We start from the raw sequence: 17293 nt of genomic DNA, 5'->3' as shown, positions 1-17293 counted from the left end.
TTTCAGATACACTTTTAAAGATTTATTTATTTGAAAGACAGACAGATAGGGAGAGAAAGAGAGAGAGAGAGAGAGAGAGAGATCTTTTATCCATTGGTTCACTCCCCAAATGGCTGCAACAGCCATATGGGACAGGCCAAAGCCAGGTGCCAGGGACTCTATTCTGGTCTCTCCCGAGTGTGGCAGGGGCCCAAGTACTTGTGTCAGTTTCTGCTGCTTTCCCAGAATCAGGAAGCTGGATCAGAAGCAGAGTAGCCAGTACTCAAACCAGCGCTCTGATATGGATGCCTGCATCACAAGTGGCTACACCACTATGTTGGCCTCAATTTTTCATATTTTTATGTTCAAGTAATAACATAGGCACACAATTTATATTATTTTTATTTCACACCTATCAGACTGACAAAAATTTCAATGTCAACAAGAATGCATATAAAAGAGGTCTTTTTAGGAGTCACTGTGCATCTTTTTGTGACTGGTTTCTTTCACATAGCATGCTGTTTTCAAGGTCCATCCATGGTGTTGTGTGTATCTTTGTCCTTGTTATAACTGGACAACATAGGATTGACAGATAATACAACTTATGTCTTTATTTCTCTGTTCCCCAGTTGATAGACATTTGGATTGCTTCTACTTTTTGTCTGTAGTGAAAAATGTTATGAACATTCATAACTGAGTTCTTGTGTGGACATGTCTTCAGTTCTTTTTAGCAGTGGACATACTAGGCCATGTGGTAAGTCTATGTTGAACTTTTTTAATTGACACACAATACTCATATTTGTATGGATGTATGGGGCACAGTATGTATACAGTGTAGTCAGCGGTAACTGGCATTTCTGTCTCCTAAAGCATTAACCATTTCTATTTGTGGGAGACCGTCAGACTCGTGTAGTTACATGTAGATTGTTATAGACTATAATTATCCTCCTGTGCTGCATGACACCAGAACTGAGTCCTATCTAAGTGTGTTTGGTGCACCTTATCTAACCTATTCCCATTCCCTCTCTGCCTCTCTTTCCTAGGAAGAAAATCTTCTGGGTGTATAAACTGCTACATTTGCTTTGTGAAATAATCCAGTAATATCTAGTATATTAGTTATCTATTGCTGTGTAACAAATTATCACAAACCTAGCAGCTTAAAAACACATTACTGGGGCTGATGGTGTGGCGTAGCAGGTAAAGCTACCTCCTGCAGTCTCGGCTGCTCCACTTCCAATCCAACTCTCTGCTATGGCCTGAAAAAGCAGTAGAAGATGGTCCTTGGGCCCCTGCACCTGCGTGGGAGACCTGAAGGAAGAAGGAAGCTCCTGGCTTCAGATAAGCCTAGCTGTGGTGATTGCCAGCCATTTGGGGTAGTGAACCAGCGGATGGAAGACACACACTCTCTCTCTCTCTCCCTCCTCCCTCCCTCTCTGTCACTCTGCCTTTCAAATTAATTAATTAATTAATTTAAAAACCCCACATGATTTCACAGTTCTCGTGAACCAGGAGTTCATGTACAGCTCAGCTGGTTCCTCTGCTCAGGAAAGCTGCCATCAAAGTATAAGTCAGGCTGACTTCGTGTCTCGAGGCTTGGAAGGGGAAGAATCCACTTCCAAGCTCTCTCAGGATGGTGGCAGAACTCATTGCCTCATGATTGCATGACTAGGGGTCCTGACTTCTTCCTGACTCTCTGCTGGAGGCTGCACTCGGGTCCTAGGGTCCATCTGGGGTTTCCTGCTGTCCTGCCACACAGCCCTCTTCACAGACAGCTCACAGCATGAGAGCTCACTATTTCAAGACAAGAAGGAGAGCCTCTAGCTTCAGTCAGCCAAGGCCAAACCTGCTATCATGAAATAAGCATTGCAGTGACACTCCATCACCTTTGCCATACTCTATTGGCCACAAGCCACTCAAAGGTCCCGCCTACAATCAAGGGCTGGAGGTTATACAGCAGGGGGCAGAGATCACTGGGGCCATCCTAGAATTCTGCCCACCACATCCAGTAACAGCAAAGATGCAACATCCTAGAATCTAGCAGTTCCCCTACACACAGTAGACATGTACAAGAACGTTCATAACAGCATTGATTATGATAGCAGAAGTGTTGTTCTATAGGGGCTGGCTCTGTGGCACAGCAGGCTAAAGCCACAGCTTCCAGTGCCAGAATCTCATATGGGCACTGGTTCTAGTCCCGGCTGCTTCTCTTCCAATCCAGCTCTCTGATATGGCCTGGGAAAGCAGTGGCAAATGGCCCAAGTTCTTCGGGCCCTGCACCTGTGTGGGAGACCCGGAGGAGGCTCCTGGTTCCTGGCTCCGGATCAACTCAGCTCTGGCTGTTGTGGCCATCTGGAGAGTGAACCAACGGATGGAAGACCTCTCTCGCTCTGGCTCTACCTCTCTCTGTACCTCTGTCTTTCAAACACGTAAAATAAATCTTTAAAAAGAAGTTGTTCTATAGTTTTTAAATTCTTAAAGTACAAAAAAATGAGCTAGAGAAGCATTAGTTTATAAAACACAACATATGGGATGATAACATTTTTGCAAACAACATATAATCAATAATTATAATTTAAAATAATGATAATTCATAATTATATTATATATAATATTTTATATGACACATAATATATACGGATTATGCTTCCAACAACGTTTTGGGCCAACTCTTCCACCATGGAGAACAACCTGGGTGCAAAATCAAACATGCTAATGCGCTGAAGAGCTGCTAAAGCAGTGAGGATTTCTGGATGCAAGATGTGGAACGAGAGGAGAGCTAGGAGAGGCGAGTCTGACATTTGCCCTCACTTTTCCAAACCTGAGGTGATTGCTGATTCTAAAAACAGTGGCTGAAAAAGTGAGCAGAGCTTTCGGCTGTCTCATGGAGCTGAGAAGGCTCTGTCAAAGAGGAGGAGCCCTGATAAACACTCAAGACTTTCGGTCGGGGTGCTCTAGGACTATGTATGTCTTGGCTATGAGTAAGGGTGAACAGTCACAAAGACGGAGGTTCTGCTTTCAACAACCACCCTCAGCTCCTGATTGGGATAAGGTGAGCTGTCCTCAGCCCGGCTGCCGTCATGCATACTTGTCTCTAGCTCTGTCCCATAGACCACCCCCTCCCCAGCCACCTGGCTCAAACTCAGCCCTGGTCCTAGTAAACACACCATTGCTGGGGGAATGCTGAGGCAGCAGAGACAGATCCAGGACAACTGAGCATTGCATAACTGAGCTTCCAATTAGTGCAGTCCCCTCTCTCCCCACCCTACACCGGGAAATGTATTAATCCACCCCAGCTCTTCCACCTGGCTCCTCAGTGTGTGTTTGAAACTGGTTTGGCAAACTAGGACCTCAGTGAGACTTTTCTGTTCTGTGACCTCTGCTTGACTGGCTGCAGTCTTACTCTTCCACACACACACTCCACCCCCCGCCACAAGCCACTAATCCATTTGCTTCCTCCAAAGAAGAATTTCATCAAATTTAACAGTGAGAGTCATTTGCCCCACAATTTCCGTTTGACAGCGCTTATTGAGAATAAAGCAAGTCATTTCTTCATGATTTTTGACGTCATGCATATATTTTCAGGCAAACAGGATGGGAGAGAACTGAAGAAGGAATACCTAGAAGTTTCCTGCAAACACGCCACAAGGTAACTCTTTAAGCCCTGAGGCGCTGACAACACTTCATTCATTCCATCAGTCATTCAAGAAACACGGACTGAAATTGATACCTGCCTAGTTAGAGGGTAGACGGAGATGAGTGAGGATCGATCCGTCCTAGAAGAGATCAGTAAAGACAGGTTTGCGGACATCACTTTCTCCAACCTTTCCCAGGCTGCAAGCCTGCTCCTAGAAGCCCTCTCCTCTACCGGGAATTCCTCACCCGTTGGGCGCCAACCACTGGGGACTGCCGGTGGGCGACCGTTTGGAGACTACAACTCCCGGCAGCCACTGCAGCGGGTGGTGGAGGAGCTTGCGCAGGCGCGCGGGCCGGCCCCCGCACGCAGGCGCACTGCGAACGCCGGCTGAGCTGGGTCTCGCTGCTCGGTGCGCGGCGGCGGAGAGCGAGGCCTGGTGGGCACCGCCGAAGCGCGGACCGGCTGCTCGAGGTTGTGCGCGTGAGAGAGGCACGGCGCGCGGGCGAGCGAGTGAGCGCTTCAGCTTAGTGGCACCGGGACCGGTTGCCTAGAGCCTGGTGAGTTGGGGGCCCTGCGGCTGCGGCCCCTCCCCCTCCCGCCGGCGGATCCGGGCTGTCCTCGGCTGGACGCGGGAGAGGCCCCGGGGGCGAGGTTAGGCGCCGGCCGTGGGCTCCAGCCCGGGTGCCTGCGCCCAAACCCTTGCGGCGCGTCCGTGCGTCACGGGCCCGGCTTTCTAACGGCCGCGCGGCCGGCGGAGGGCCGAGTGGGGGTGGGGAGCGCTGGTGCGATCGCCATCGGGAACGCCGGTCGAGGCGGGGCAGCGCGGCGGTAGCGGCGGCGGCGGCGGCGGGGCTGGAAGCGGCGCCGGGGACTGCGGGACGCCGAGGCGGCGGGGCGGCGTGAGGCGAGTGCGCAGCCTGCGCCGCCGCCTGGCGCGGACGGGCGGGCGGGCCGCGGGTGGGCGCGAGCGCGGAGCGCGATGACAGGCAGGACGGGGCAGAGATGCGTGTGAAAGCCTTCCGCGGGGCCGGGCGGGCTCCGTGTGCGGAGTTCCCAAGTTGGAGCCCGGACCCGGGCCGGGGCGGGGCCGGGGCCGGCGACTGCAGTTTCCCGGTGTCACCGCGGCAGGGCCGGGCCGGCTCGGCGGCCGGGGGTGTGGTAATTATAGGAATGACAGAACTCGGGCTGCGCGGCGCGTGCGAGCGGGGAGCCCGGCACTGGCGGCGGGGTCGGGCGGAGAGTGCTTCAAGTTACTTGAAAGTTTCAAAATAGTCGTCTCTGATTTTTAAGGTCTAAATTCAACAGTCGCGAAATGTTTTCGTTCCAGAGCCTGCTAGTTATTAGGTAGCTTTTCCGTTCGTGTTTCGTAAACGGCCCCTTCAAAATCTTGACTATGTAAGGGAGGCAGATAACGCGATTTTTCCATCCCTGTTGCTGCTTCAAGCCTCATTCTTGACATTATTTTCTTAACTTTTTTTTTTGCATTTCTAATATTTTGGAAGTACTCCACAAGTTATTGTCCCACCCCCCTTATAGATTTTGAAGAGATGAAAATTTGATTTTTCAAAGGAAAGTGAGGATGAGCGCTATTGGACTTTTACTGAAATAATTTATTCTTGACACTGTTTTGTGTATGATTTTAGGATGGAGGGCGTGAGAAAGTAAAGGAGTTGATATTTATTGAACTCCTTTCTGTGTAATGTACACAATTCTTAACATTTTTATAAAGATTTTTGTGTATGGATTTGAAAGAGCTGCGGGAGGGTGCGGGGGCGAGAGAGATCTTCCATCCACACACACTGCAATGGCCAGGGCTGGGCCAGGCTGAAGCTTGGAGCCAGGATCTTCCTGGCCTCCCACGTGGGTGCTGGAGCCCAAGCACTTGGGCCATCCTACACTGCTTTTCTAGGCCATTGGCAGAGAACTGGATGGGAGGTGGAGCAGCCGGGTCCCCAAGGCAGCCAAGGCAGTGACTTTACCAGCACCACAAGGCCCACCCCATAGTAAATTTTGAGTAGCTGTTAAATTTTTTTGCTTTACAGATGAAAAGGCATTGAAGGTCAGAGAAGTTAAGTAACTTGTTTAAGAGGCAGCACTCATTGGGACTAACCTTAGAACCCAAAGTCACTGCCATTTTAAGAATTGGTTCTCTCCTTTCATAACTTCTGAGTTGTGTTTTTCGATTTAATCCATTCATTCTGTGGAGCGATTTATGTGACTGACACTAAAGATGTAGTAATGATCATGACACACTTATCTCTGACTTCATGAAATTGATAGAGTAGCAGAGAAGGCTAACAAGTAACTAATGCAGGTATTGACTACATGGCATTTTATCAGTCATTAAAATTGAGCAGATTTGTAAACCACTAAATAGCAAAGGAAGTTCAAATGGAAGCAGACAAAATAAGCCTTGAGGAAAATTAGCCTGTAGGAAAACAAAGCATACATTTAGAGAAACTTAGAGTAAACTAAATGACAGAAATAAACACATCGCCTGAAGTCAGTACGACATTGTGTTATTTTCTAAAGTGGTCCTCATAGCGTTTTTTCACAGAAGCATGATTTAATATTCCGTTCTTTGACTTTATCTAGAGTTAATATGTGAATGCTTCCAAAGATTTCATGAAAAGATGGAATTAAAAGATTGATTTTACAAAAAGAGTTTGAGGGGTGAGCATTGTGGCACATCAGGTTAAGCTGCTCCTTGGAACACCTGCATCTCATGTTGGAGTGCTGGTTTGAGTATCCGCTGCCATGTTTCCTGATAGTGCATCTTGGGAAGCGGTGGATGGTAGCTGAAGTGTTGAGATCTTTCACCATTGTAGGAGACCAGGATGGAGTTCCTGGTTCTTGGCTTCAGCCTGGCCTAGCCCTGGCAGTTGGCGGAGTGAACCAGTGTGTGGAAGATCTCTCTGTTTCTTCCTCTCTCTGTCACTCTGCCTTTCAAGTAGATGAAGGTGAATAACTAAACATTAAATTTCTTTGAAATACATTCATAGTTTTTTCTTTGATAAGCACTTTCCATGGGCATTTTGAAGATCCCTCCCAAAAGGGACCATGAAAAAAAATACCACCATCCAAGACACTTTCTTATTTATTGTTCTCTATAAAATACAAACCTTAGAGACATTCTTCTTAAGACCCCGGTACTCGCTAGACTTGTTTGTTTTTTAAACAAATAATTGCCTTTTGTTAGATCCTTTTTGTTAAGCCATCCCGTTTCTCTTTACACTTTGACTGTCAGGAGGCTCAGAGTTCTGTTCAAGTTTTGTGATTTTCCTGAACTGTGTTATGAATCACTTTTACTAGGTAGTCTGGATTTGTTCTTATTTTCTGGACTATTTTTTCCTTTTCTGTTGCTCTGTTTTGTTGTTGTTTTCTGTTGCTCTCAATTATTTTTTCCTTGTACTTTTCCCCTTAATTTTGAGAATAGGATTTTCTTATTCTTTCCTTTCCAGTGTTTTAGCACAGTGTTTGTTGAGTTAGTGATGAAAGTCTTTTTTTTTTTTTTTTTTAGTGATGAAAGTCTTAATGATTTATGATATCTGGCTTTTAATTCTTCCAGATTGTATGAGTGCTGTATATAAAATCATTTAAGACCTTTGATTGGCCATGGAAATAAAGATGAGTGAGCTGGTAATAAAGATAATCCAGTTATTCTCTTTTTTTTGTATTATCTTTGTACTTGATGGGTTTTACAAATTTAGCTGTAATAATAGAAGAAAACATTGGGAATGGTAAACAGTTCAATTAGTGGATTTGGGCTGATTTCTCCATTCTCTTGCTGCAGTAAGCAGGAAGAGGCCCCAGGCCAGCTGAAGGATCAGATAGGTTCTGCATTAGAAAGTTTTGAGATTGTGCATCGCGTGAAGACAGGTGAAGACAGATGGGATGTGCAGTTTTGTTGTTTAAAGATGTTACAACCCTATGGAGCAGACTTGAAAAAAATGATTGCCCTAGTTTAATTGGGACAGTTCTTGAGAGCAGGCAGTAATCCAGAATGTGAATAATAGGGATAATCTCCTTCATATAACAAGAATAATGCTGCCTTTCCTATACAAAGATTAGTCTGCTTACTCATCATGATTGATTTTCCAATGTGAGAAGGGATATGTGCTGAGTTGTGTATGAGTTTCTACTCTGTGACCAACAAGGCAGCACGAGGTCAGAATGGGGGTTTGTGGCTAGGGAACAAAGACCAGCAGAGAAGTACTAACATCTATTGATGGACCAGGCTCTACGGTCAGATGCTTTCACTTAATTATCCTTGCAAAACCACTCTGAGGAGGCAGTTACCTGTACAAGATTGGTATGTAACTTGCCCTACTTCCTGGAGTAAGTGGTAGAGCCTGGATTCAAGTCTAGGGCTGTTTGTTCACATTAATCATTAAAGCTTGGTTTTACTAGCAGTTCAGTCTCTCTGGTAGAACAAACTGCACATAGTTTGTTTAACATCATTAAATGAAACAGATCTTGCACGAGTGAAAAGTCTTTTTCTGTCTACATCTGATCAATAATTTGGTTTGCTACAAAAATCTAGGCTGGAAAATCATATTTACTCAAAGTTCGGAAGTTACAGTTCTGTTGTTTTCTTCGCATCCTTGTTGTCCATAATTGTTCTGATTCTTCATTTTCATGTGATCCTTTGCCTCCCAATCTCTAGAGACTATAAGAATATTATTTTTAACCTTTGAAATTCATGATGATGTGCCTTGATGTGGGTCATTCTTCATTTAAGAGCATCCCATGAACCCTTAAAAGCTAGGAATGGTTCTGGGGAGTTTTCATTGTTTATTATTTTGTTAAATTCCGGCTTCTTTGTTTTCATTTTATTTTGAAAGGCAGAGAGACACAGAAATAAAAATAGGTCTTCCATATGCTGGTTCACTTCCCAGTGTCTGCAATATCTGGGGCTGGGCCATGCTGAATCCAGGAGCTTTGAATTAAATCCTGGTCTACCATGTGTATGGCAGCGATCCAAGTACTTGAGCCATCACCTGCTGTGTCTTGGGGTGCGCATTAATAGGAGGCTAGAATTGGAAGTGGAGCTGGGACTCAAACCTAGACACTCCTATATGAGCGTGTGGGTATCCCAAGTGATACTGTAACTACAATGCCAAATGTCTGCTCTTATTACTATTTTTATGACCCTACATAAAAAGAAATTTAGAGTTAATTATGTTTTCTTGGGGCCGGCGCTGTGGCGCAGTGGGTTAATGTCCTGGCCTGAAGCGCCGGCATCCCATATGGCTGCCGGTTCCAGACCCGGCTGCTCCTCTTCTGATCCAGATCTCTTCTGTGGCCTGGGAAAACAGTAGAAAAATGGCCCAAGTCCTAGGGCCCCTGCACCCGTGTGGGAGACCTGGAAGAAGCTCCTGGCTCCTGGCTCCTGGCTTTGAATCGGCGCAGCTCTGGCTGTTGTGGCCATTTGGGGAGTGAACCAGTGATGGATGACTCTCTCTATGCCTTTCCTCTCTCTGTATAACTCTGACTTTCAAATAAATAAATAAAATCTTTAAAGAAATTATGTTTTCTCAGTTCTTGACATAGTCATGTTCCTTTAGATTTGTCTGTTAAATTTGGTCCTACTTCTTTTATCTCTTCTGATAGCATCGTAGTTGATACACTCCTTTAATCATAGTAAAGTATGTATTGAGGTGTGTGTATATTTACCTTGTATATTGTGTCAGAGACCTCATGTTGTTTCTTACTTTTTTTTTTACTCACCATTGCTTGGGTACCTTTCTGTTTAAAGTGTGTCTCATGTAGAATTCCATGATGCACATTTGCCACATTTTACTTCTCATTCTGTAATAATCAATACCTGAGTTTGCCTTTCTGATATCACAAATACCTTATGGCAAATTTACTTGTACATCCTTAGGACCCTTGTGAATTCTCTGGGGTGTATACTTGGGAATGTGATTCCTGAGACATAGAATGGGAGAATTAGTTTATGTGCCTCCTAACAATGAAGGAGGATTCTTGCTTGCCTGTACTTGGTTTTATCTAACTTTCCTATTTTTTGTCAGTCTGATGAGTATAATATATATGTGTATATATATATATAATATATATATTGTGTCACTTTACATCCTCTGATTACCAATGAATTTAAGCATCTCTTGGATCCGTGCAGATTTTCCTTTTAGATAATTCCGTGTTTTGTCTTTCCTTTGTGTTTCTTGCCTTTTCAGTTTGCTGAACTTTCTTGCTGAAGTTGGATTTAAATGTCTGAAAGATTTGGGAAGTATATTTTCTAAGTCTGTCATCTTTGTATTAATTTTGTCCAGTGTCCATTCATTGAACAGATTATTCTAAATTGGATGCATTGTTTCTCTGATACTCTCTTCCTGATTGATGCTTTGTTCTTTCTGGACTTTGTACTCGAATTATTTGGATATTGGCACTTTAAGTAACTTTCATGTTCATGTCCTTGCACTCCTATTTCTCATCGCATAGTCTTTTTGTTCTGTTTCCTGAGAGATTTCCTCAGTGTTACCTTCCAACTCTTCCCCTGTGTTTTGATTTCTGTACCTTTTTTTTTTTTAACATTTATTTATTTGAAACACAGAGGTGAAGGGAAGACAGCATTCATCTGCTGGTTTCACTCTCCAAATGGCTGCAATGGCCAGCGCTGGGCCAGCCAGGGGCCTCATCCTGCTGTCCCATATGGGTGACAGAGGTCCAAGCACTTGCTCCATCTTCTCATGCTTTCTCAAGTCATTAATTAACAAGGAGCTGAATTGTAAGTTGGGCAGCAGGGACTCAAACTGGCACCCATATGGGATGCCAGTATAGCAAGAGGCAGCTTAACTTGCTACACCACAATGCTGGCCCCTCTTTCCATATTTCCTAAGGTTCATTCTTATATTATAATATCTTTGTATTGTTTCATTGGTACTATAATCCTTTTGAGGATGTTATTGATAACTTTTCATTTTTTTTTAATTTGTTTCCTTCATTGCTCTGTTTCCTCTAAGTTCCATTGTTTCCTTTGCTGTCTTATCTCTAAAGGCTTTCCCTGGTACCTGTTGATCTTATGACATTCCATTCATAATTAAGAGTGAAGTGCCAGAAACTGAATTGGGAGCTCCATAGGTGTGATCTGTTGAAAGATGGACAGGGTAGCTAGTGGCCCTTTTTGGAGGGTGGGTGAGGCATGTTCTTTTATTCTGGGACTGATCCTCTTTCCTGAGAACACCTCCAGTCTCTTGCCTACAGGATATGTGCCTAACTGCCCTGTTTTGAGGACTCATTTTAGAAAAGGAGCTGAGGTTCTTGTTAAGTATGCTCATGTAATTCTGACTTCAGTGTGACACATCACCCCTACTTTTACCTGCACTGCAGTACTCATGTTAATCTCTTTAGTGAGTTTCTTTTTTTTTTTTTTTAATTTATTTTTAAATTTATTTGAAAGGCAGAGGCAGGGGGAGGGTCTTCCGTCCACTGGTTTAATCCCCAATTGACTGCAATGGCTGGAGCTACTGATCCAAAGCCAGAGCCAGGAACATCTTCTGGGTCTCCCATGAGCGTGTCGGGGACCCCAAGAACTTGGACCATCTTCCACTGCTTTCCCAGGCCATAGCACAGAGCTGGATCGGAAGTGGAGCTGCCGGGACTCGAACCGGAGCTCATGGGATGCCAGCACTGCAGGCGGCAGCTTTACCTGCTACACCACAGCACCTTCCCCTAGTGAGTTTCTTAACAGTAGTTGTCTCTTATCTGAAGGGGTCTAGGAGGGATGGTTCCCTGGCTATGAGGAATAGAGGAGGAAATCTGGTGTGTGATGGGTGTTTTGTAGCCTTTGAGCTAACTTATTTTCTAGCAATCCTCCTCACTCCACCTACAAGATACCTGGGGGGATTGCCTTTCTGTCAAGCCTCCTGCTTGTGTGAATCCACTGTTTTGTTGTTGTTGTTGTTGTTAAAGATTTATTTACTTGAGAGGCGTTAGAGAGAGAGAGAGATCTGCCATCCACTGGTTCACTCTGGTACTGGGCCAAGCTTAAGCCAGGAGCCAGGAACTCCATCCAGATCTCCCACGTGGGTGCAGGAACTGAAGTACTTGGGCCATCTTCTGCTACTTTCCTAGACATATTAGTGGGGAGCTGGATCAGAAGTGAAGCAGCCAGGACTTGAACTGGTGCTCATATGGAATGCTGGCATTGCAGGTGGCAGCTTTTTTTTTTTTTTAATTAATTAATTTATTTGAAAGGCAGAGTTATAGAGAGAGAGGGAGGGAGGGAGAGACAGACAGAGGTCCTCCATCTGCTGGTTCACTCCTCATATGGCTGTATCGCCAGAGCTGGACCAGGCCAAAGCCAGGAGCCAGGAGCTTCATTGGGCTCTCCCACGTAGGTGCAGGGCCCTCCTGCTGCTTTCCTAGGAGCATTAGCAAGGAACTGGATCCATAGTAGTGCAGCTGGCACTTAACCATATGGGATGCTAGTGCTTCAGGCAGTGGTTTAACCTGCTGTGCCACAACAAGGCCCCAGCTGTTTCTTACTGACTTCTCACTTTGCACATGTTTAGACCTCAGAGAATTCTACTTTGCTAGTGAATGTCATCTGACCTTTTGTTTTATGGCTTCTAAGAAGGTTTTGAAACCATCTGTGATTCTTTCCCTTCCTGTTCTTTTCTTCTTGTGGTTCACTCCTTTGTAAAAATTATTTCTTTGGCAGGTGTTTATCCTACCAGTTAAGACACCAACATCCCGTAGTGGATTGTCTGGTTTTGACTCCCAGCTCTGCTTCTGATTCTGTCTTCCTGCTGATGTGCACAATGAGAGGCAAAAAGTGATGACTCAAGTAGTTGGGTCCCTGTCACCCACGTGGGAATCATAGATTGAGTTCTGGGCCTCTGGCTTCAGCTTGGCCCAACCCTGGCCATTGTGGGCATTGGGGGAGTGAACCAGAAGGGTGGGAGCTGTATCTCTCTCTGTCTCTCTTCAGCTCTCTGCCTCTCAAATAATATTTAAAAGTTATGATTTTAATATTCAGCTGTGTCTTCCATTTTATTTCTTAGACTCTTTGGTCTCTTCATTCTTTCCACAGCATTTGAATTATTGCTATATGCTTGGTAATGAAGAGTAAAGCTAAATTTCTGGCTCAGCATTGTTAATATGATTTTGGAGGAAAATGCATATATCCTTTATGTGCTAATTTTTAATTTGAAAGCTTTTTTTTTTAAAGACATATTTATTTATTTGAAAGAGTTACACAGAGAGAGAAGGAGAGGCAGAGAGAGAGAGAGAGAATCTTCCATCTGCTGGTTCACTCCGCAGTTGGCTCCAATGGCTGGAGGTGTGCTGACCTGAAGCCAGGAGCTTCTTCCCGGTCTCCCACATGGGTGCAGGGGCCCAAGGACTTGGGCCATCTTCTACTGCTTTCCCAGGCTTTAGCGGAGAACTGGATCAGAAGAGGAGCAGCCGGGACTTGAATGGGCGCCCATATGAAATGCTGGCACTGCAGGCAACGGCATTACTCATTGCCCCCCAGCGCCGGTCTCCCCTCTTTTTTAAAGATTTATTTATTTATTTAATTTGAAAGCTTTTATAAGTGTAAAACACCTATTAAGTGATTATTAGATTCAGTAGCGGATAATAATTGAATAATAGCACCCTTTTATGTTGTCTTTTGGCTAGATTTGGTTTAACAGGTGATACAAAACAAAAACCATCCCACTATTAGGTAAGTGATAATTTTTTTGTCTCATAAAGACTTAACAAAAGTATTTTCAGAATTTCTGATGAAATAATAGCGTGTTGGGGCTGGTGGTATGGCACAGCTGGTTAAGCTACTCCGTATGATCCCTGCATTCAATATTGGAGTGCAGGTTTGAGTCCTGGTTGCTCTGCTTCCAATCCAGCTTCCTACTAATACAGGTAGGAAGGCAGTGGAAGATGGCCTAAGTACTTGGTCTTCTGCCACCCATGTGGGAGATCAGGATGGAGTTCCTGGTTTCTGGCCTTGGCCTGGCTCAGACCTAACTGCTGCAGTCATTGGGGAGGGGAACAAGTGGGTGGAAGATCTTTCTGTTTCTCCCTCTCCCTGTTGCTCTGCCTTTTAACTAACTAACTATATATATATATTTTTAATAAAGAAGAGCATGTTGGGGCAGGTGTTTGGCACAGCAGTTAAGTTGCCACTTGACACACCTTCATTACCTATCAGAGTGTTTGGTTTGGGTCCCTGTTACTTCACATCCAACCCAGCTTCCTGCTATCTGGAAAGCAGTCGATGATGGTTCCAGTACTTGGGTTAGAACTGTAAGATGTGACTAAAGATGAGCACCTATGAATCCTCTTTGTGTGGCATTGACTTCTCCCTGGAGGGGCTTTTTGAAAGGTTTTTCAAACCTCCCCTGTTTAACACTTGATTCCTATAACTGAGGTAAAAGGACTCCTTAATTGTTTTACAGGAAAAGAATGGATAGGATGTCTAAAATTTTGTTCCAAGTGCTTGTCTCCATGCAGAAAAGAATTCAAGGTGAAGATATAAAGAGTACAGGAAAGCCAGATTTATTGAAGGGGATAGAACACACTCAGATGTGAGTGTGGGCAGTCTCTTCTCATGAGGAAGGAAGGGCTGCTTGCCCCCACCAAATTTGGGGTTTCTACTTTGACAGGGTAGAGGGTGGTACTTGGGGCAAGACCTAATTGAATATTCAAAGGAAGCAGAGTTTAGGCAGAACTTGAGTACTATTCTCTTCTGTGTTCCTCTTTTGGGAATCCTGAGAGAGTCGTGGCATTGTAGGGTTGGAGTAAACACATGGTCATCTATAGGGAAGTGTCATAACTTCTTGCAAATGATGGCAAGTGAGGCTTGGGTGCATCATCAGAATGGGTATACTGAGCTTGCAGTCACATGGGGTATTTATAACCCACAGACACAGAAGAGGTGAGGTCTCTGGTGCTGTTGTGCACAGGTGCTGCTGGCAGTCCTCACCTTGTCCTCACTCACTACCTGTGTGTCCACATCAGTCCTAAGAAGTGAGTTATTAGAAAGCTGGATTGGTTGGGGCCAGCGCTGCGGCGTGGCGGGTAAAGCCACTGCCTGCAGTGCTGACATCCCATATGGGTGCTGGTTTGAGTCCTGGCTGCTCCAGCTCTTTGCTATGGCCTGGGAAACCAGTGGAGGTTGGCCCATGTCCTTGGGCCCTTGCACCCACGTGGGAGACCCAGAAGAAACTCCTGGCTCCTGGCTTGGGATTGGCTCAGCTCCGGCTGTTGTGGCCAACTGTGGAGTGAACCAGCGTATGGAATATCCCTCTCCCTTCCTCCCTTTCTCTCTCTCTCTCTCTCACTCTCTCTCTGTAACTCTGACTTTCAAATAAATGTTTAAAAAAAAATAAAGCTGGATTGGAAGTGGAGGTGGGACTTGAACCTAGGTACTTGGATATAGGATGTGGGTATCTCAAGCAGTGGTTTAACTGCTGTGCCACATTCCTGCTCTTGTTTTTCAAATATGAAATATGTATTATATTTTCTAAAAGTATGCCTGATATATATTATGGATTAATTAGGCCTGACTTATATGGTGGATTTAAGTATGTTTAGCTTTTCATGGTGTTCCAAAAATTATTGTGAATATTGAATATTCAGAAGTTTTAGGGTATGTTTGGGATATGCTAACTGAATAGACTGCCTCAGCGCACTGTGAATATACATCTTGAATATAATAAGCATGAGAATAAAAGCTCTATATTCAATTTTTTTTGGGTACAGCTTGGTGGAGAATAGCAATGGTATTAAATGAGCCAGGACAAAAGGATCTTTTGGAAAGAGAAGCTCAAACTTGATCTAAGAATTGATAAAAACAATGTAAGTGCTTATGCATTGAAGCAATACAGTAAAAAGCTATTGAGATTGTCATAGAACATCCCCCAACTTGCTTGGAGGAATTGTTACAGAATCCTGAAAACTGGGTCCTCTCACCAGTGCACCAGCCCAATTACTAGGGTGATGGAATATAGTAGGTGTTCACTTCAGGGTTTGCAGGCAGCTACCCCTCAATTCCTGAACTGGAGGAATTAAGGATAGTGAATCTTATAGAGCAATGCACAATCAGCTCTGTTTGGGTCTCTGGTTGGTCCACAGTGCTTGTGACCTTGCTTTGGTTGATCAATAATAGGAGGCCAGTGTGTTCTTTGTAATAACAAAGTGGGTTCCAGTCTTTCTGGGGCCCACTCTTAGATTGTACATTACTTTGAATGGAGAAGCTGTCAAAATAAAGCCTGGTGTTGAAATGTTAATGATTGCATATGAGCCTTTATGATTGGGGTCTTGTTGGCACATTTACCTTTGTGCCTCCACTTCAATTTAGTGAATTAATCTTTAGCAAGAAGTTGATTTACAGTCATCAAAGAAAAGAGAGAGGAACTGCAGAGGCTGATAAAATCTCCATCAAAGGCCTTAGGAGTAGGCGTTCAGTTTCAAGATTAATCTGAGTACTGTGGAAAGGAAAAAATTTGAAGAACTGATGTTATTAGGAAGGATGGTTTAGGGGTATTAAGAGTTTTCTAGGTATAGGATGGCAAGGACTTGGACAAGACTGGTGACAGTGGAAATAGGCAGGAAAGGATAAAATCACACACTTCAGATAGAATAACTAAAAATTGATAATTGACTACATGGACATGAAGGAGAAGGTGGGGGGAATGTCCTTTTTTATATATAAAGATTTTATTTATTTATTTGAGAGGTAGAGTTACAGACAGTGAGAGGGAGATGAGACAGAGAGAAAGCTCTTCCTTTCACTGGTTCATTCCCCAAATGGCTGTAGTGGCCAGAGCTGCACCAATCCAAAGCCAGGGGCTAGGAGCTTCTTCCGGGTCTCCCACGTGGGTGCAGGGGCCAAGCATTTGGGCCATCTTCTGCTTTCCCAGGGCATGGCAGAGGGTTGGATTAGAAGAGGAGCAGCGGGTCTAGAACCAGTGCCCATATGGGATGCCAGTGCTGCAGGCAGGGGATCAACCTACTGCACCACAGTGCCAGCCCTAGGATGTCCTTTTGAAAGAATAGAGTACATTTTTGTTTTTATACTAGTACTTTTGTTTCTTAAATTTTTAAGTTTTGCTTTTCTGACTGTAGCTCCCTAGAAAGCAAGAAGATGATGAGGCATAGGCTTCCACTTTAAAGACTACTGGTTCCTGAGAGGGTATTTTGTGAAGTTATTGACAATATTCTAAAATTTTTAATTAATAGCTTAGGTGGTTACATAAGCCAGCTTGGCATCGCTACAGCAAAATACCCGAAATAATCAACTTTGTAAAGACAAAAGGTTTATTTGGCTCACAAATTTGGAAGTTGAAGGTCACAGTGCCTGTTTCTGCTATGTTATGGTGAGGACTACATGACAGATGGCAGTGGCAGGAAGTATATGTCCAGTGAAGTGGTCACATCATGAACCAGGAGTAGAAAAGCTAGGGTCCCAACAGTTCTTGTGAGGCATGTCTGTGGTGACCTAAGAAATGCCTCCCCACCCCAACCAGGCCCCACCTCCCAAAGGTTCTACTTCCCAATATTACCACCCTGCAGACCAAGTCATTATCATGGTGTGCCCTACAAAACCACAGTAGTGATGTTTGCTTAGGATAAGCTAAGTAATTTTCTCATACTGTTACCTTGTTATTCCTCTTATCATATATTTCATTTTCTTTCTTTGCCATCAGAGCT

General features: G+C 44.4%; 1 protein-coding gene across 2 annotated transcripts in view; it reads left to right on the top strand.

Moving 5' to 3' along the window:
* Positions 1–3974: 3974 nt before the first annotated feature.
* Positions 3975–17293, top strand: part of KPNA1 (karyopherin subunit alpha 1) — a 75941-nt gene continuing 62622 nt past the window's right edge. The window contains exon 1 of one of the 2 annotated variants that reach the window (XM_008266841.4): positions 3975–4170. The gene's annotated coding sequence lies outside the window, so the exon portion shown is untranslated. Of the gene's footprint in view, positions 4171–15348; positions 15440–17293 lie in introns of those variants that run through there. The other variant, XM_051859264.2, reaches the window with a different exon arrangement.

Source organism: Oryctolagus cuniculus, chromosome 4 (assembly GCF_964237555.1).
Source record: "Oryctolagus cuniculus chromosome 4, mOryCun1.1, whole genome shotgun sequence".
Classification (NCBI taxonomy): Eukaryota; Metazoa; Chordata; class Mammalia; order Lagomorpha; family Leporidae; genus Oryctolagus; species Oryctolagus cuniculus.
This window is presented reverse-complemented; position numbering and strand designations above follow the sequence as displayed.